General features: G+C 38.8%; 1 long non-coding RNA gene across 1 annotated transcript in view; it reads right to left on the minus strand.

Annotated features, from left to right (window-relative positions):
* Positions 1–1,820: 1,820 nt before the first annotated feature.
* Positions 1,821–19,746, minus strand: part of LOC118655987 — a 29,847-nt gene continuing 11,921 nt past the window's right edge. Inside the window, exons 2-3 of the long non-coding RNA XR_004967460.1 lie at positions 2,290–2,480; positions 1,821–1,891 (exon numbers count right to left, since the gene is read on the minus strand). This is a non-coding gene — a long non-coding RNA (uncharacterized LOC118655987). The remainder of the gene's footprint in view (positions 1,892–2,289; positions 2,481–19,746) is intronic.

The following is a 19,746-nucleotide window of genomic DNA, read 5'->3' on the forward strand; positions in this document are numbered from 1 at the left end:
TAGGGGGCCTCATCTGCAGCATATCCTACATAATAAAAGGCTAATATGCAAATGACCGAATGGTGGAATGAATGGTCACTACAATGTGTGCTGACCACCAGGGGGCAGACACTCAATGCAGGAGCTGTCACCTGGTGGTCAGTGTGCTCCCACAGGGGGAGCACCGCTCAGCCAGAAGCTGGGCTTACAGCTGGCGAGCACAGCAGCAGTGGTGGGAGCCTCTCCTGCCTCTGTGGCAATGCTAAGGATGTCCGACTGATGGCTTAGGCCCACTAAGCCATCAGTTGGACACCCCCCCCCCCGCCCCCGGGGCTCCTGGACTGCGAGAGAGAGCAGGCCAGGCTGAGGGACCCCCCTCCCAAGTGCACAAATTTCGTGCACTGGGCCTCTAGTCAATAATAAATTAAAGGAAGATTTTTGCTTTATGGCTATTTACTGAAATCTTTTTTTTTTTAAATATATTTTTTATTGATTTTTTACAGAGAGGAAGGGAGAGAGATAGAGAGTTAGAAACATCGATGAGAGAGAATCATTGATCAGCTGCCTCCTGCACATCTCCTACTGGGGATATACCCGCAACCCAGGTACATGCCCTTGACCGGAATCGAACCTGGGACCTCTCAGTCCGCAGGCCGACGCTCTATCCACTGAGCCAAACCAGTTTCGGCTATTTACTGAAATCTTTGATTTTGAACATAAACTTGCTCAAATGGTATACTTTTGACTACTGGATGTTTATAGACCAATTTCTTCAAGATAAGTTGCATTTATTTAATAAACTCAGCAAACTAATACACATGATGGCATAATGCTGTGGTGCTCTTTCTCTCACCCAGCCAATTGAATTGGGGCCCCTGGACCTGGCAACAAAGTTAGATAGGCCAAGGATAAGAAATAGTAGTAGAAATGAGAGGCAGAGTAGGACTGTTTTTGAAACCATCTGAAGATCTCTATCATTTTCCATGTACCTTATAAAACATGTCACTGAAAGGACTATACCAGGACTTCGGTATTGAATTGTCTTGCCCCAACTGAAGGGTCTATCCAAACACGAACACTTAGTATATCAAATTCAGTAAGCAGCAGCAACTGATTTTTTTTTTTTAACTTTTGATGTCTTTGTTGTCTTCCACACAGAGGCATTCCAAATGTTGTTTTATGTTAGCAGAGCATCCCAGCATCACCTAGCCTAGTCTCTAGTTGTTTTGTCCAGAGGAAAGACATTTTAAAGTGTTAATAATTCTCACGGACATTTCAAATGCAACATAAATATTGTATGCATATCTATATGCACACAGATAATTATTATGTATTCTCAATCGTGGCAATAGTTGTGTGATTGATCAGAAAAATAATGCTATCTTGTAATTAACCAAATTTCAGAAACACGTGAGTGTTATATTTTTTAATTCACACAGATATTAAAAATAAAGGTAAGTGCTATATAACCAGTAAGTATTCAAATCAACTACTTGAGATTATAGAATAGAAAATGTAGTAGCATCCCAATTACTTATGTACAATGGTCTTCTGATTTGTGCTACTATCCATTTTTGGCAGCCATTATTCTAAAACTGCATTCCCACTTAAAAAAAACGAAAGAAAAAAAAAAATGTGCAGACCTGTAAGCTGAATTGAAGGAATGCTACAGAGAGAAAGTTTCTAGTTGCTAGGGAAACCGGATCCTTTGCATATCTGTTTCAAGGGCCTTCTCCTTTGTAAACTGAGACTGGCCTTGTGACTTCCAGTGAAAAATATAAGTGGAAATTATAATAATATATACATATTCTTATAAACAGTACAAAGTTATACTTACAAACTTATGAGCATGTATATTTTGTCAGCACATTGATTGAAATCTGTCACTGTTGTTCTTAAATAGTGAGCATACCTAAAAACATCAAAGTATTATCAGATATTATTTTATAGCACAATTAGATAACATTCTTTTTTTTTTTCAATTGGCAAGTATTTCTGAGTACCTACTGTGTGTGGGCACAGAACCAAGTGTAATATTTATGGTTAATACTGCATTTTGCAGGGGCCTTCTTATACCAGCTACTCACTATCAAATAAAGTACAACAGAGAAGAATTCAGAGCCATATAAAGTCATCATGAGCATCACCCCTTGAACCACAGTCAGGTCGACATTCCTATTTTACAGTTAAGAAGGCAGATGGCCAGAGGGAATAAATACCTTAACCAAGGGTCCCTATAAACAAATTGTGTATATTAGCTTTTTTCCCAACTAGACTGTAAGACTTCTGGGAGTTTGAAGAATGACTTACAATGAAAAACAGCAATAGACATATTTGTTGATTGAATTATGATTGGTAAGTTATGCTTTCTGACAAAGTATCTCATCTGATGGTTGGATCAAAGATTCAGTCTTCTCCATTTAAAACCAAATCTGGTCTTTATTTGTTGCTTCTTCTCTTTCCAAAATTCTTTTCATCTCTCCTGTCCGCTTTGGCCCATCCTGTTCAATTTGAACACATAGCTAATGTTTATCATTGTTTGCTATATTTTTTGCTTCAGAATTCAACTTATTAAAAAAAAAACACAAATAGAGTTTCACATTCCCTAGGTCAGCACTGAGGGGTTCCAAGCACTAAATCATTTCCTCCTGTGCCCTCTCCCCATTTGCCTTAAGATCTTTCATTCTCAGAGTCATGCATTTTCTGACAAATCTTTAAAATGTTTTTCTCTGAATCAAAGATGGCCTCCATTTGAATTCTTCATCTGAGATAAATGTTGTTTGCTGGTGTGTGTTTCTCGGCATCTGCAAGGGGTTCAGGAATCTGGAGAAGGGCTGCATGTAAATTATTAAAGAGTCCAGAGACGAAACATAAATTTGGAAGGTATTTTGGGGAGCCAGAGGAGCTTGGCTGTAGGAACCAAGTTCTGCTTGTCTCAGGACCCCTTGCTTTTTATTAACACAAGTTGTCCAAAGGCAAGGTAGATATACATACCAAAGGCAAGGTTCAGTATACAGAATCCATTGTCAGATTGGGGGAACTGCCTACGGCTGTTCAGGTGTTTGGCCAATAGGAGGCAATAACATGTAGATTAAAATGCCCTCAACTGTCTGGCAGCAAGCAATTATCTATGCAAATCTTTAGGTGTGGGGAAATGCCCTTAGCCATTTCCAGCAGGCAATTCTTAAGGTTCCATCAACCTTTTGATGAAACTTCTTGCATTTATGACATGCTGGAATTAGCTTTCAGCAGTTGTTGACATTGATAATTTGGGTTTTCTTCTGAAGAAAGAAATTCCTATATATGAGGATTATTATTTTTATTACACTATTCAAATGAAGCTTAATAATTGGTGATTTGGTGAAGTAAAGAGTAATGGTCCATTTAGAACAAAGGTATTTAAGCTTTTTTGAATAACTTACATTGTTGTTCAAATGGGCTCAAAGTGCTTGTATGTAGGGGCAAATTATTTCTATGTAAGAAAAAAGAAAAGGATAGATAAAATAAAAAAAATAAAAGAGGAAAGTAATAGAAAAGAAAATTGGCCAGAGGTGGTGGAATTATTTTTCTCTCTTTGCTGTGTGAATTGGCAAGAATAGAAGGAATTGTGTACAAGAAATTTGAAGGAAAAGGAGAAAAACCTTTCTAAGAATTACTTATAATCAGGAAAATTTTATTATTTTTCTCCTTGGATACAAGGATTTGGTACACTGAAATATTCTTCAATCATAAAGAAGAAAATGACAAGAAACATGAAAAGTTAAGGTGAGCTGATGCTTTCAAACCTGGGAAGGAAATGGAGAAAATTAAATTATATGAAACCACATTTGTTAAAGCATAATTTGCAATAATAATGCATGTTAAGTATGTTTACCTTTCTGTATAATTTCCTATAACTGTTTGTTTCATTTTTATTATAAATGTAATATTTTAATACTATGCTCATTTCTTAGAGAATTATGATATGTTTTTTTCAAAAATAATAAAGCAGTAAATTATTCTATTTCAGTTAGAGTTACTATGGGAGTGGTTAGTATATCAGGATGTGATAGAGAAAAAAAAATGTGCTGTCCATTCCCTGACAGCAAACCCTAACTATGGAACAATCAGAGTGTCATAAACTCCCTTAGGGGTACAAGTTATTCTACTATAAGACAGGAAAACAAACATTATGCAGATCAAGTCCTGCTTGAAATTGCCAGATGGAAAGGTTATAGCGGCTCATGTCTTAAAACCCATTAATATCTTATGGGAAGACTAGGAGGCTGCTGGATATAATGTGGGCCCTGATATACTCCTGGTAATGGCAAGTCCAAACAGAGGACGACACAACAGCTCAGGCTCCCCTCATTGTTCCTGTATAATATTTCCCTTCTCCTACCTCCCTTCCATGGACTCCTGGGAAGTGACCTGAAGAGGTTACCAGGGCATTTGTATGGGAAACTTGGAAAGGGGTAAAATGGTACAGTTGCTGTGTTCAACAGGTGAGGCTAACATGGCCAGCTCCTGAGGGATAATAATACAAGTGAGGTGTTTCAAAGACTCCAAGTCCTGGATACGGGTGGTGGAAGGGCATCCCCTAGTCAGTTTTCAAGTATCATATAAAGGAATTCCATGCAACCTCCACCCTAATAGAAGAGGCTTCTCAGAGAACAAAATGGCGGTCTCTTTTCCAGAAATCTCTTTCTTATTATTAACCAAATTCCCCAATTATTCTCAGAATAGCTGGCAACATTTATTACATTCTGAAAAATAGCATTAATGGCACGCTACTTTAAAAGAAATGAAGAATTTGAAACACACTGATGGGTGCTTTCCTTCTTCAAGGTCACTAAAAAGTTGAAATTAGAACCCAGATGGTTTCAGCTTTCTAGGTCCATTTCTTTTCAATCCTATATCATAAAAAGGTAATATGCAAATTGGCCATCACTCCAACACACAAGATGGCCGCCCCATGTGGTCAAAGATGGCCGCCCCCATGTGGACACAAGATGGCTGCTACAAGATGGCCAGCCAGGGAGGGCAGTTGTGGGCAATCAGGCCAGCAGGGGAGGGCAGTTGGGGGCAATCGGGCTGGCAGGGAAGTGGTTAGGGGGTGATAAGGATGACAGGCAGAAACAGTTAGGGGCAATCAGGCAGGCAGGCAGGCGAGCAGTTGAGAGCCAGCAGTCCTGGATTGTGAGAAGGATGTCCGACTGCCCGTTTAGGCCCGATCCCTCAAGGGGTTCCAGATTCGAGAGCGTGCAGGCTGGGCTGTGGGACACAACACACACCCCCTGCACAAATTTTGTGTACCAGGCTTCTAGTTTAAGTATAAGCTAGTCATTAGAATAACATTAGTACTTGAAAAACAATTGCAAAATTTAAAAATATGCTTAAAGATATGAATATAAATACACACCTATATACACACATATATACATACACAAATATATACACACCATACATGTTAATCCATTATGGTTTCATAGTAAATATTATAATAATATATTGGAAAATAATAGCCAAAATCTAAACCCATGTGGTGCCAGTGTTCATTCATGTTTAAGTAAATGCTCCAATTTCAATGAGTTATTTCATAGCAAATATACTTCCCTGATTGAATTTTTGCATTTTTGTTTAAAAATAAACTGTAAAAAGAAAAAAATTATCTAGCAAATTACAAAACATTTTTCACATTAAAGCACAACAATGAAACTGTTTTAAGTTTGTTAGCTGTTTTTCAGAAAGTTTTCATTTTATTTCAGAATCAACCTAATTTATAGCAAACCACCCTTAGCAAAGTTACGAATATAGCAAATTTCATTTCATATGAGGTTGTTTGTTATGTGATATATTTAAAATCATCTTTCAACCATAGTTCTTGCTTCTTTAAATAGAAAAAACTCATAAAGTATATGAATCATAAATCAACTATAAATTGTAATTTCCCTTGGTATGTCACAAACCCATCTTTCCCACTTTTTCTTCCCCATGAGTTGTTTACACAAATATGAGGAGAAATGACTCCCCCTATAGGTTGAAAATGTGGAGAATTGTAGCTTACACTTTCTGAAAGATCTAACTTTAAAGGTGTGTCTACCCTCTCTCTGCAACTCAATGACCACCACCAGCCCACACCACCATGGTGTCTGTAAGGGCCTCAGGTTCATGTATTCATATAAACACCAAGCCTCCTAGTTTAGTGCATTTCTGAAATGGGTGTAAACTACAATTGACTGTGGCCATGACAAATAATTAATGTCTCTGGGCCACATTGAAAAAAAGTTACAGAAGCATTATGGGAAAGGGTGCAAAGTGCAGACTGTGTTACTTAATTCCCAAACTGCCAGGGTTGACCAACAGACCCTGAGCGATGGATGAATGATTACTCTGACACAGGATTGCTGTGAAAGAGAGCACTAAGGGACTGCCTGGCTAAAGGAACCAGACAGTCTCAATTGCCTGCCTCTTCAGGCTTTTATTGTAACAGCAGTTTGAGATAAAGTTTGTCTTTTAGGTATAACCAGTAGGGTAAGTAATCTTGGGAGGACACACGTGTCTGCAGTGTCCTTTAAGCAAGGACACCTAAAGATTGCCGGGAGCCGGTCCATCCTTGCTGTTTCAAAGGACCTGGCATATATGGCATACTGTTCTTAATGTGTTTGCTCACCTTCTTGGCACTATGTGTTTTGACCAAGGTCTCCAAGAGGAGTTGTTTCCCCAGGTAGGAATTTTTCCCTGAAGTCAGGGAGGGGATGCCTCTCCTAGAAAGGTTGTTTCCCCAGGTAGGGATTTTCCCCTGAAGTTAGGGAGGGAATAAAACCTCTTAACTAAGTGCCAGGTGGGTAATTAATCACTTTAACTATGAACAATGATGCTTAAGCTACATAATCTTTACTCCCTGGAATGGAGATAAGAAACGCCCTAACCTTTATAATAGAAATTGATAGGATTGAATCAACTGGTATAAATACAGATGTAATGAGACAGAAAGAGACAGAACTTAGAACACAGAACTTAGAATACAGAGCTTAGAACACAGAACTTAGAACACAGAACTTAGAACACAGAACTTAGGACACAGAATTTAGAAGACAGAACCTACACAGAACTAGAGACAGAAGAACTTCGCTGGAGAGAACATGGCAAAAGATCCTGGACTGAACCTGACTACAGAAATGGGCAAGAGAACCTGACTAGAACCTGGTGACTGAACCTGGCTGGAGAACCTGGACAGAACCTGGCTGGAGAACCTAGCAAGAGAACATGGACACAGAACCTGGCTGGAGATCTGAAGCAGAACCTCTCTGGAGATCCAGACCAGAACTTGGCTGGAGATCCTGGCTAGGCTGCTGATCAACTGAACGCTGCCTCCATGTCATTCCTTCTTCTCCGACTCCGTCCACACCTTTGGGGACCCCTGGACCTGCTGGGGTTGGACCCCGGCAAAAGATTAAGCATAAAGATTCTGGTTAAACACTCGAGAGTCTGCACATACACAGGCTTGTTTGGAATGGTCAAGGAATAATTAGGGGCAGCTGCCTTTGGCCAAACTCCCCTAAGTTGGAATTCTGATAAACAGGGTGGGCTGCCTTCAGCCCACTTCCCTTTTCGGAATTTCCTCCTTACAGACTTTCCAACCAAATCTCCCATGCTTCTCTACCCCAAACCTTCCTCAAACTCTTCAAAATCCAATGTTGTTAATTGAGGACAGAGCTAATGGCTGCATATAACCATTTGCTCTCTGGTTCAGAGAAACATCAAGAGAAACTTTCAGTTAGCAGATGCTCTACTGCTAGAAATTCATTGCAAAGATTGCTAAAATCCTGGAGAAAAAAAAAGTTGCAGGAAATCTGCTAGCTTCTATGAAGACATATGAATCCAAAAAAAACTCTTTATTTGTCTGGAAAAAAAATTCAAACACCGAAAGACATTCATTTTAATGAGTTTTCATAAGGTGTTAAGAGGTACAGAGATCTGTGACTTGTCAAAATGTGTCCTTCCTCTATGCCTCCTCCTTCCAGAGCTTGTGCTGATGGATATAGGAGTTCCTTCTTTTAGGGCAGTTATTCTTCATCTTGTTTTGGTCAGTCAAAAAAGCAAACACAGAGACAAAATATAGTCCCCAAGAATTTAAAAAGAAAATTGCATCTCACAAAATTACCACTTGGTTACAGAAACCTCAAACATCTGCTCTCTACTACTTTTGCATAAATTTTACTTCTGCTTTCTCCTTTCACGCCATGAAACATACATTTTATGATCACTGTTTTTCCACTGCCTATGTGAGGACACAGCAGAAAGGCAGGCCAGGAAGAGAGTCCTTACAAGGAACAGAATCTGCAGCTTCCTTATCGTAGACTTCTTAGATACATTTCTCATGTATCACAATCCACGGAGCCCAAGCCACCATAATGTTTAGGCCCGTTTACTGCAGTAACATTCTATGTAATCTCACTTCTCCCACCCTTTGCTCTCATGATCTATTCTAAACAGATTACCAAAAGCAGTGTTACTAACAAAGCGCTTTGAGAAACAAACGTCTATTGTTTAAGCCACCTAGTCTGTGTTGTTGTCTTATAGAAGCTCAAGCTAAGATATCCAACCATACTTCAAACCACTATGATTACAATCTATGGATTCAATCACCTTTTTGCTTTTCCTCACCCTTGGTATCCTCTTGTCTTATTTCCTTATTATAGCCACTAGCCTGTACACACTTTTATCTTTCTTATTCATTTCCTGCTTGGGTCACCAATTTCTATCCTCCCATTTTTTCTTAAACCCACGCCGATTTTTGTCTTCACTACTCTGTAGTAACCTTCTTTCCTGGAGTCACTATCATTGCCTCTGCTAAATTTAATGGTCATTGCTGGGTCCTTATCTTCCATGACCTTTCAATGGATTTTGACAGAATGAATCATCAATATTTTTCTTAAAACAGTTTCTTCTCTTGGCTTCTAGAACACTTAACTTTTATTTATTTATTTCATTTTTTTTAGTGTTCTGAGCTCTCAGTCAGTCTACTTTGCTGTTTTTTCCAATCCCCAGTTTCAAATATAGAAGTTCCCCAAGATTTATCTGTTATAACTTTTTAATACTCACTTCAGTTGATTTCATTCACCCTCATAGCTTCAAGAACAATCTATACACTGATGGTTTCTAACTTTATATGTCCAGTTATAACTTCTCCAATGAACCTCCAGCTCACATCTCCAATTATCTACTTGATATTTTTTATAGAATATTTAGTAGACATCTCAAATTTAACATATTCAAAACTAGCTTTTAATATTTTGCCAAAATTAGTTCCTCCTGTAGCCTTTCACATACCAGTTAAAAGTTTCTCCATTCTAGTAATGGGAAACCCCAGCAAGTAAACACTTAATGTAAAAATATATATATATATGATCTCTGTTTCTCTAGTACAGCAGTTCTCAACCTGTGGGTCGCGACCCCTTTGGGGGTCAAATGACCCTTTCACAGGGGTCGCCTAAAACAATCGGAAAACACATATAACTACATATTGTTTTCGTGATTTATCACTATGCTTTAATTATATTCAATTTGTAAAAATGAAAATACATCCTGCATATCACATATTTACATTCTGATTCATAACAGTAGCAAAATTACAGTTATGAAGTAGCAGCGAAAATAATTTTATGGTTGGGGGTCACCATAACATGAGGAACTGGATTAAAGGGTCGCGGCATTAGGAAGGTTGAGAACCACTGCTCTAGTACATAGGCCACAAATGGGTTGTGATATTTGATAGGGATTTTTTTTTTTTTACATTATACATCCAATCTGTTGAAGATTTCTGTTTTTCTACCTTCAGTAAGTTTGATCACTTCTCATGTATCACAATCCACATAGCCCAAGCCACCATAATATTTAGCCCAGTTTACTGCAGTAGCCTTCTATTTAATCTCACTTCTCCCACCCTTTGCTCTCATAATCTATTCTAAACAGATTACCAAAAGCAGTATTATTAACATCGTAGCAGGCCAGGTCCTAAATTTGTTCTAAATCCTTGATTGTCTTCACATCTCACTCCGAGTAAACGATAACAATCGTATCACCTAAAATGGTATACACTATCTGGCTCCCTATTGCCTCCCTCCCTTATTCTCTTTCTCTGCTCTTCCTCATTCTTCACTCCATCTATGAAGTACACCTTGATGTTCTTCAGACATACTTGATAGTCATATATCATGAACTTTGTGCTTGCTTTTCTACCTGGCTGAACACCTCTTATCCTAGTTATCTGCCTAAATGTCTTGCTCACTTCCTTTATTCAAGGTCACCTCTCAGGGATATCTTTCCTGACCTGTGTTGATGATTGTACCTGACCCAGGACCCAGGACCCAAAACCTCATGTCCTGATCCTGCATTCTAAACACAAATGCCTCAGGCCTCTGTGTTACTTCTGAGGCAGCAACCTTGGGTCACAGGGTCACAATGGCTGTGTCACAAGGAGACCCCTTCCCCTATTGTACATGAAGTGTGCCCCGCTGGCTGTTGGCTTTTCTCCAAACCCACAGGAATCTTGTGGGGTCTTGCCAGTGACAGCAGAGGGTGGCTTACATAGAAACTCAACTACATAAAAACAGCATCTGTCCAGAGAGATGTGGAGCCAGAAAAGGAGGATGTGCCTTTTCAAGCAATCAACTTAGTAGACAATGTGGAAAATAAAACCTCAAAGGGAGGAGGGAGCCTTCCCTGTGATGTTCACATTTTTTAAAAAATGGCTAAGCAATCATATAATCGTGCAGCATTTCTGAGAGAGAAAAATGAAGCTGAATAATATGAGTTCAGAGCATAAAGTAGAATGCAAAGGAGAAGGAGTTATTTCCTGTCTATAGCAGGGACAACATTAGAACTGCTTTTGCTTTCAATAATAATGTTAACATCCCAATATAACTGCATCTTGTCTGCAAGCTTGAGATTTATGTCATAGTAATAGAGGTTTAGGTGGTGTTTATAATTATATAAAATTGCATGGTTCAGAGCAAAAAGGAACTCAGACTGCACTGCCAACACAGACAAGGAGGGCACTCACAAACAACATATTAGGAATCAGTAGAATCCCCGGTGAATATACACAGGGACTCATGAACCCAGCCAACTAACACCAGTAGCTACTAATAATGTGATAAAACAATCATGACATTTTGTTTTGAATAATAAACTATCTCTGTGACTACACTTCAAACACAATATTTTTAAGTGACGGCATCACAATTAAAGTTATTCAATCCTAAAACTCCCCAAACAAGGATTTTATTGGAAGTATCTAACAGTACATTTCTGAAGTTACTTTACTTTGTTAGGAAACTGTCTGACCTATGTAATTATGCTTTATATACTTAACACACACACACACACACACACACACACACACACAAATCAAAACAAAACAAAAAAACAAACAAACTGAAGTTGTTGCCTCAGACTAATATTTGAGTAGAGAGGGAAACTTAAGTACAGTATTTTTATTTTGTTACATTTACACACAAATATTTATATGCATATATGTACTTGCACATACATGCATATGTAGGTATATTTATAATTCAGACTTCCTCAACCATTGATAACACATGCAATTTATGTACTATTTATCTTGGAACTCCAGAATTCAGCATAGTGTCTGGAATGTAGCAGGTAATCCATAATTTGTTCTGTTGACCTGTAATCTTCATAGGTTGATTTCTATTTGGAGATTTAACAGATTCAAATATGCCAAATTTCTTAATAGAATAGGTAAAAAGTTTCAAAAGCTCCAGATAAGAAAATGTTTCCAAGCAGGAAAAAAAATTCTAATATTTTTTCAAAAATAACCAAAGTCTTATGAGAAAAGTAGGTAAAAAACAACCCCTAAATTTGCCATATGAATCTTTCTAATCTATCAATTTTTGATTCCATGAAAACTATCATCCAGAAAATATAGTTCCGTTCCCCCACAAAAAATCATCTAAATGAGTTCCTGAGGAAGCCGAGAGACAAAAACCATACACTAAGATCCTTGGTCAATGTATTGTGAGCCCCAGACCAGGCATACAGTAGTACAGCAACATCAATGATCTGTAAGGGGACACCCAGTCAGACTAAGCACATAGTATAGAACAGACCTAGGGATGAGCTAAACAATAAGGGGATATGATTAACTGAAAGAGATGAACATTTGAATCTAGACCTACAGATATAGCTGGAGGAATTAAAAATGAACAGAAGAGATAGAGAAGAGTGTCTAATAGTGAAGCTTGGAGCTGGAATACTCTAAATGAAGGGTTTTCCTAGTTGGATGTCAGAAGGGTGTGGTGAGATGGCTTCATGTTTGCCATAGTTGGGCTCTCAGGACAGAGGACCAGTCACTGTAGTGGATGACTTAGAATATTCATTTTGATGTATTTTCTTTATACACTGAGTGGCCAGATTATTATGACCACCTGACGTTTATAGGCAAATTAGCCATACACTGCATCATATGGGATATGGAAGCCGAAGGCCTGTTCGAACACCTTTGCTGTCTCCAGTTACCAAGATCAAACGTCTCCAATTCACACAGGAACACAAGGATTGGACAGTCAAGCGCTGGAAAAAAGTCATGTGGTCCCACAAATCACGTTTCCAGTTGCATCATGCAGATGGCAGAGTGAGAATTTGGTGGAAACAGCATGAAAGCATGCACCCCACGTGCATGAGTACAACCCTTCAAGCTGGTGGGGGCAGTGTTATGGTTTGGGGCATGTTTTCCTGGCATGATTTGGGCCCTTTAATTCTTGTGGAACAACGTCTGAATAGCACAACATACCTAAGTATCATTGCTGATCAGGTTCATCCTATCATGTTGATGGCGTATCCCAATGGAGATGGCTTCTTCCAACAAGACAATGCGCCGTGCCACGGTGCTCATATTATGCAGGAGTGGTTTCAAGAACATGAGGGAGACTTTACCTTGCTTAGGTGGCCCCCACAATCACCAGATCTCAATCCAATTGAGCATTTGTGGGACAAAGTTAAAAGAGTCATCAGGCAGCTGGTTCCACAACCATCAAATCTCACAGAACTGGACAGTGCTATTTATCAGGCATGGTGTCAGATTCCTCTCATCACCTTTCAACATCTCGTGGAGTCAATGTCAGGAAGAATTGCCACAGTATTGAAGGCAAAAGGTGGCCCAACGAAGTACTGATGGGGTGGTCATAATAATCTGGCCATTCACATTCAAATATATCCCATGTTCAAAGGATGTTAAATCGCGTTGTTTACCCATATCTTCAGAAAAAAATCACTTCTACTGTCATGGTAAACAACCTGCTTCCCTATTTATAATGGTATGGCCCTCTAGCAACTTCAGCACAAAATTATAGCTAATTTGCCTACAAACGTCAGGTGGTCATAATAATCTGGCCACTCAGTGTAATATTAATTGAACCCTGAATTAAATGAAATGGAGAACAAAAAAACTATACAAAAAATATTAATGCAACAAAGAGATGTTTTATTTAATATACTTTATTGATTTCAGAATGGAAGCAAGAGGGAGAGAGTGATAAAAACATCAATGGTGAGAGAGAATCATTGATCAGCTGCCTCCTGAACACCCCCAACTGGGGATTAAGCCTGCAATCCAGGCATGTGCCCTGACCAGAAATTGAACTGTGACCTCCTGGTTCACAGGTCGAAGTTCAACCACTGAGCCATACTGGCCAGGCAAGAGCTGATTCTTTGAAAATCTTAATATAATTGACAAACTTCTGGCTAGATTCACTAAGGAAAAAAGAGAAAAGACAAACAAAGTCAGAAATGAAAGTGGGAAAGCTACCACAGACACCACAGAAATGCAAAGGATCATACAAAAATACTATATGCCACCAAATTCAATAACGTAGAAGAAATGGATAAGTTCCTAGAAACATATAACCTTCCTAAGACTAAATCATGAGGAACTGCAAAACCTAAATAGAATAATAAACAGTGACAAAAAGCCCTCTGAGGTGGGTTAGTGGTTGAGTGTCAACCTATGAACCAGGAAGTCACAGTACAATTTCTGGTCAGGGCCCATGCCTGGGTTGCAGGCTTGATCCCCAGTGGGGGCCATGCAGGAGGCAGCCAATCAATGATTCTCTCTCATCATTGATGTTTCTATCTCTCTCCCTCTCCCTTCCTCTCTGAAATCAATAAAAAGATATATTTTAAAAAAAAACATATCCTCTGGTGAGGATTTAGGGGGAAAAAAAGGAAAGAAAAGAAAACACTGAGGAAATTAAAACAACCATCAAAAACCTCCAAGAAGTAGAAGTTCAAGACCAGATGGCTTCATTAGTGAAAATTCTTATGGAAGTAACTTCTGAATATTTCAGGAAACCCAGATATGTCTGCACAGCATATTAACTTTAAAAGGAGGAGTAAAGCACTATATTCCTGGAAACTTAATATTGTGGAAGACTGACCCTTCCACAATATTGTTTTAGGGAATAAAGTCAGTGGGTCTCAGGGCCCTGGGCTGCAATGAAATTTTTATGTCTCTATGTCTGTATCCTTCATAGCAAGCAGGGGTAAGCTCCGTCTGCCCCCTGCCGGGGTGGATGTTCTCCAGCACTTTTCTTACTAGTAAATGTCCATTCTGTGTCTATGGAATGACACTGCAGTTACTGTTTTCAGTTGTAAATGAGGTTATCATGGAGAACAATGAAGGATGGGTCTAAGGGATCCTGGAATCTACATCTTAATGGGGCTCCCTGGAGACTAACTCTAAAACCATAACAGGGAACAGATCAAATAAAGGAGGGGTATATGCTGAAGATGCTCTTAATTTTTTAATATTTTTGTTGATTTTAGAGGGATACAGAGATAGACACACCCATGAGAGACAAACATTGATCCTGCACACCCTCTACTGGGGTTCAGCCCACAACCCAGGCATGTGCTCTGACCAGGAATCAATCCTGTGACCCCTCGGTTCATGGGTCAACACTCAACCACTGAGTCACGCTAGCTGGATGATGCTCTTTATTTTTGAATATCCATTTTCAAGGCCTAACAGACAGAGATGCAAACAGCAACTGGTCCATCAGACAGCTGACTTACATATTATGCACTTAGGGAGGTGCTAAATGTGGAACGTAGACACAGATATATCCTTGATGTGTCATAGTCCAATAAGACAGTTAAGAGTGAGTATGTGTTTATGAATTCAGAACACCACAAAAGGAGGTAGGTACATAGCATCTTCAATCATAAATGGAGGAAACTATAATCAGATGGAGGACAAGGGAGAGAAATAATACAGAAAATTATATTGACAAGGCTTGAAGAATAGCTAGTTCAGCAAGCAAATAGAGAAAAACATTCTAGATTTGTATGTACGAGTGTGTGTGTGTGTGTGTGTGTGTGTGTGTGTGTGTGTGTGTGTTGATGGAGATGGATGTTGAGTGGGAAGTTTGTGAGTACAGGGGTCCAGAAATACAAAATGCATGACTAGAGAAAATTAAAGAGTTTAGAACAACTATTTTCCATGTTCAGCCTCATTTCAAACATGTTATATTAAGGGCTTTGCATAGACACATATTTGAATTTAAATTTTAAATTATTCAAACAGTTTGATGCATGTTAAAAGACATTCCATGCAAGTGTTAATTCCATGGTTCTCCAAAGTGAGTAAACTTTCAGAATCTGGAACAATGTCAAGTGTTGAAGTTTTATATCTCACGGAGCCACATCTAGTTAGAAAATGAACTCTGCTCCAATCCATCTTGTCACCTACTTAGTCTGGTTGATAAAAGGCAAGACATCAATCAGGAAAGAGCATAACTATGGAGCATTTTCAGGAGAAATATGGACACCTTAGTAAGAACATGAAACCATTATGCAATAATTTGAGTTTGGATGAGCATAGGTCAAAAACATAACTTCTTGAAAAATGTCATTGGCCTAGAAATCATACTCTACACTGGAAGGATATAGTTGCCTGAAAAGTTTCTAACTTTATTCCTTTTAAGACTATAATGTTAACTATACTGATAAAAGCTATGTTATGGCTCAATGGTTGAGCATGGGCCTATGAACCAGGAGGTTATGGTTTGATTCCCGGTCAGGGCATGTGCCTGGATTGCAGGTTTGATTCCCAGTAGGGGGAATGCTTGAGACAGCCAATCAATGATTCTCTCTCATCATTGATGTTTTTATTTCTCTCTCCCTCTCCCTTCCTCTCTGAAATCAATAAAAAATATATTTTCAAAAAGGTACACTTTTTAGATACACAAAATCAAAATGTTTGATTAAAAAAAACATTTCACTTACATAAATGCACATACCCAACAAATCCAGTCATGTCCATGTCCCTTCTTTGTAAATGGTGTCTACATTAATCCAATTAATCAAGGAATGTGACTTCCAATATTGGTGAATCATCCCTCTTTATCCTATAGCCCTTCTACCATGAATAGAAGTCTCTCCTGTTGATTCCTTTTTAGAGCCTCATGTCCAGATAAGCAAAGTGTGCAACTGATATGGAACAGAGAGCAATAAGGTAGTTAAAAGCTAATGTTTCTGGATTCAGTAAACACAGATTTGAATCGTGGTCTGCTACTCATCCACCATGTGAAAGCTTGAAAGTGACATCATTCTTCTGTGTTTCAAAGTCCTCATTTGAAACAAAGATAAAAATAAAATATATCTTGTCATGATGATTAACTGAAATAACACACATAAAAAATTTTTCACGTGTCAAATATTATTACTGACCTTATTATTACTCCTAGACAATGAGCTAAAGGGAGTGAAAAACAGTACATGTGAATTCATAGGGAAAATATTAGATATGCGGCTCCACAATTTCATCATAATATCTAAAACCTATAGCTCAAATGCATGTTTACATCTTCTTACTTTCTGTAACAGTGAAATAGTCTGACATCTACAAGCCACAAGTGACTCCTTTTGGTTTGGACAAGCAATTGACACTAAGTGATTGTCCATCTAACATGTGCCGTTTGCTTCATGTTTCACCCCACTTTCATGGGCATGTGTTTTAACAGGGACCAGAAATGGAAGAAGGAATAAAAGAGACCTATTGGAGGATGTTGGGTATGAAGTGACTTACGAATGGTTTTCTCTATACCGATGCCCGTTTTGTTTGCTAATTGGCACCCACCCAAGTTAGGCTCCTACCTCCCACAAAGACAGGATGTAGTAGAGGCATGGAGGTGCTACCTTACTTGACATCTAAGCTTCAAAAATATGGTACCTCAGGTTCTTGAGGAAAAGGTATTTCCTTGGTTGTAAAACGGGCAAGAAGCTGGGAGAAGATTTACATACATTTCAAGTGGCAGAGAAAGAATTTACAACGGCAAGTTTCTACGGAAAACACTTTCAGAAAAGGGAGGTGAGGGGCCTGTAGTCAGGAAGAAATATGCCTAGAGTTTATCTGAACTGAAGAAAACACTAAGTCTGTCCTGCTCCATGTGGTATCAGAGGAAGAGCTGCAGATGCATCCCTTCTAGTCACTAGAGCTGCCCACGGGAAGACCCCACAATTGAACTCCTGTCCTCAGTCCCATAAAATCATCCATGGTGTCATGTGTGTATTTGTGTGACTGCATGTGTGTCTGTGTGGGTGTGTGTTTATAAAGTACCATTTGGGATTTTGAAAGAGTTGTTGTTGCTTTTCCTGCCTGCAATGAACTGAACATATGTATCCCACCCCCCACCCCCAATTCATATATTGAAACCCTAATCCCATTAAGGTATTTAAAGGTGGGGACTTTGGGATGTAATTAGGTCATGAGGGTGCAGCCCACATAATGAGATCCTTGCCCTTTTAAGAAAACGTCAGAGGGTTAGCCAGCTCTCTCTCCGCCAAGTGAAGATACGAAGCATCCTTCAGCCTGGACCCCAGTCCTCCCCAGAACCTAGTCATGCTGGCACCCTGATCTGGGACTCCTGCCCTCTGGAACTGTGAGAAATGAATGTTTAAGCCATCCAGTCTATGGTATTTTGTTATAGTAGTCCCAGCTAAGACACTGCTATAAGCTCCAATGTTGTTTGTTCTATTTACAGTTTTCTTATCTTCAATATTATCATCAATAGTACCACCAATATTATCATCAATGTTATCAATATTGGGCTTCCATAGTGGACTATCAGATCTCATTAAGTAATGATCCAATGCAGAAATCTCAAAGACAGCAACTAACTCCCCTCCCCCCACCACTGAATTTCCTCTTCCCTGCTGCACTGGGCCTGTGTCTGAGCATGTTGGCTGTAAAATATCAAGGGAGCATAGAGGGTTTCCCCTGGAGCATCACAGGTCTGGCAACTCATAAGACTACATTCAATTAGCTTTCTCAAATTGAAAAGTTGCTGCCAATTCTGTAAGTTAAGTAATTGAGTGACTGAGGAAAGAAGGGGCACTCTAACAGAAGGGGATGCAGACCCTCAAGCTGTTCTCTCATTTTGTCTGAGCCCATGCTCTAGAGCTGAGATAATGGTGATGCACGACCTCATGCTTCTCCAGAGAAGCCAGCAAGACTGTGATCCCTCAGATTGAGAATCTAGCCTCTTGGGTTCACAAGGCACAGAACTAAGCCAGCTGAGATCTCAATTGCTGACCTCATTTTCTAAATACTCAACAGAAAAAGTAATATACTCTGTTCTTCCAAATTAATCTTCTAAGTCATTTAAAAAATATAAATCTCATACAAGCAGATCATCAATGTAATGGCAAAATTAATTGGATAAGGATGAAGGAGACGGTACTCAAGATCATAACAATATGTATCTTTTATATATATCTTTTCTTATAATCCCAGCTCATAATCAGTGGCAGTTAACAGATAGAGAGAGAGCACTTTTCACCTATTAGTTAATTAATTCTTACTACATCTTTCTCAAAGATAACCATCCTCACCAACCCCTGAACCTGCCCATGTGGAGATAAAGCTGGGTGTTCAAAACATAACCTTAAAATAAGGACTGGAAATTAAATTAGATACTTCTGTTACTGCCTGCTCAATGAAAATTTAGATTCCAATTTTAGGATTTCTGAAATCAAATTTTTCTGAAGCTTACTTTTACAAAATTATAAAAACTGACACCAACTGATAATATCTATATGCCTCCTTTTTATGAAAATAATAACAACCAGTCACTTGTCAATGCAATCGAGTACATAAATCCTCTATTTTCTTCCCAAGAAAAACAGCATAGCATTTAAAACCAATGCAGCTGTAAAAAAAAAAAAAAAAAAAAAAAAGAATCTCTTACCCTTTGAGACAGCATGGAGTGACCTGGAGAGTAGTATGCTAAGCAAAATAATCCATTCAGAGAAAGACAAGTATCATATGATCTCACTCCTATGTGGAATCTAATGAACAAAATAAACTGATGAACAAAGATGAACAGAGACATAGAAGCATGGAACAGACTGGGAATCTCAGAAGGAAGGTGGGGGTGGGTTGATTGGGAGAGATTAACCAAAGAACTTATATGCATATATGCATAACCCATGGACATAGGTGAAGGCCTGGCGAATGGGTGGTACAGGGTGGAGGGGGTCAATGGAGGAAGAAAGGGGGACATCTGTAATACTTTTAACAATAAAGATTTAAAAAATAAAATCAATTACACCATCACCTTAAATGAGCCAATAACTCTGATTAGCAGAGTCAGAACAAATATATGTTAGGTATGGCTTTGAGGGTCAAGATTTCACTCATCTAAAAATTATTACTTTCATATAATATTTACTAACCGGCATAAGATACTATCTATTATG

The sequence above is a fragment of the Myotis myotis genome, unplaced genomic scaffold (assembly GCF_014108235.1).
Source record: "Myotis myotis isolate mMyoMyo1 unplaced genomic scaffold, mMyoMyo1.p scaffold_m19_p_5, whole genome shotgun sequence".
In the NCBI taxonomy this organism is placed as follows: Eukaryota; Metazoa; Chordata; class Mammalia; order Chiroptera; family Vespertilionidae; genus Myotis; species Myotis myotis.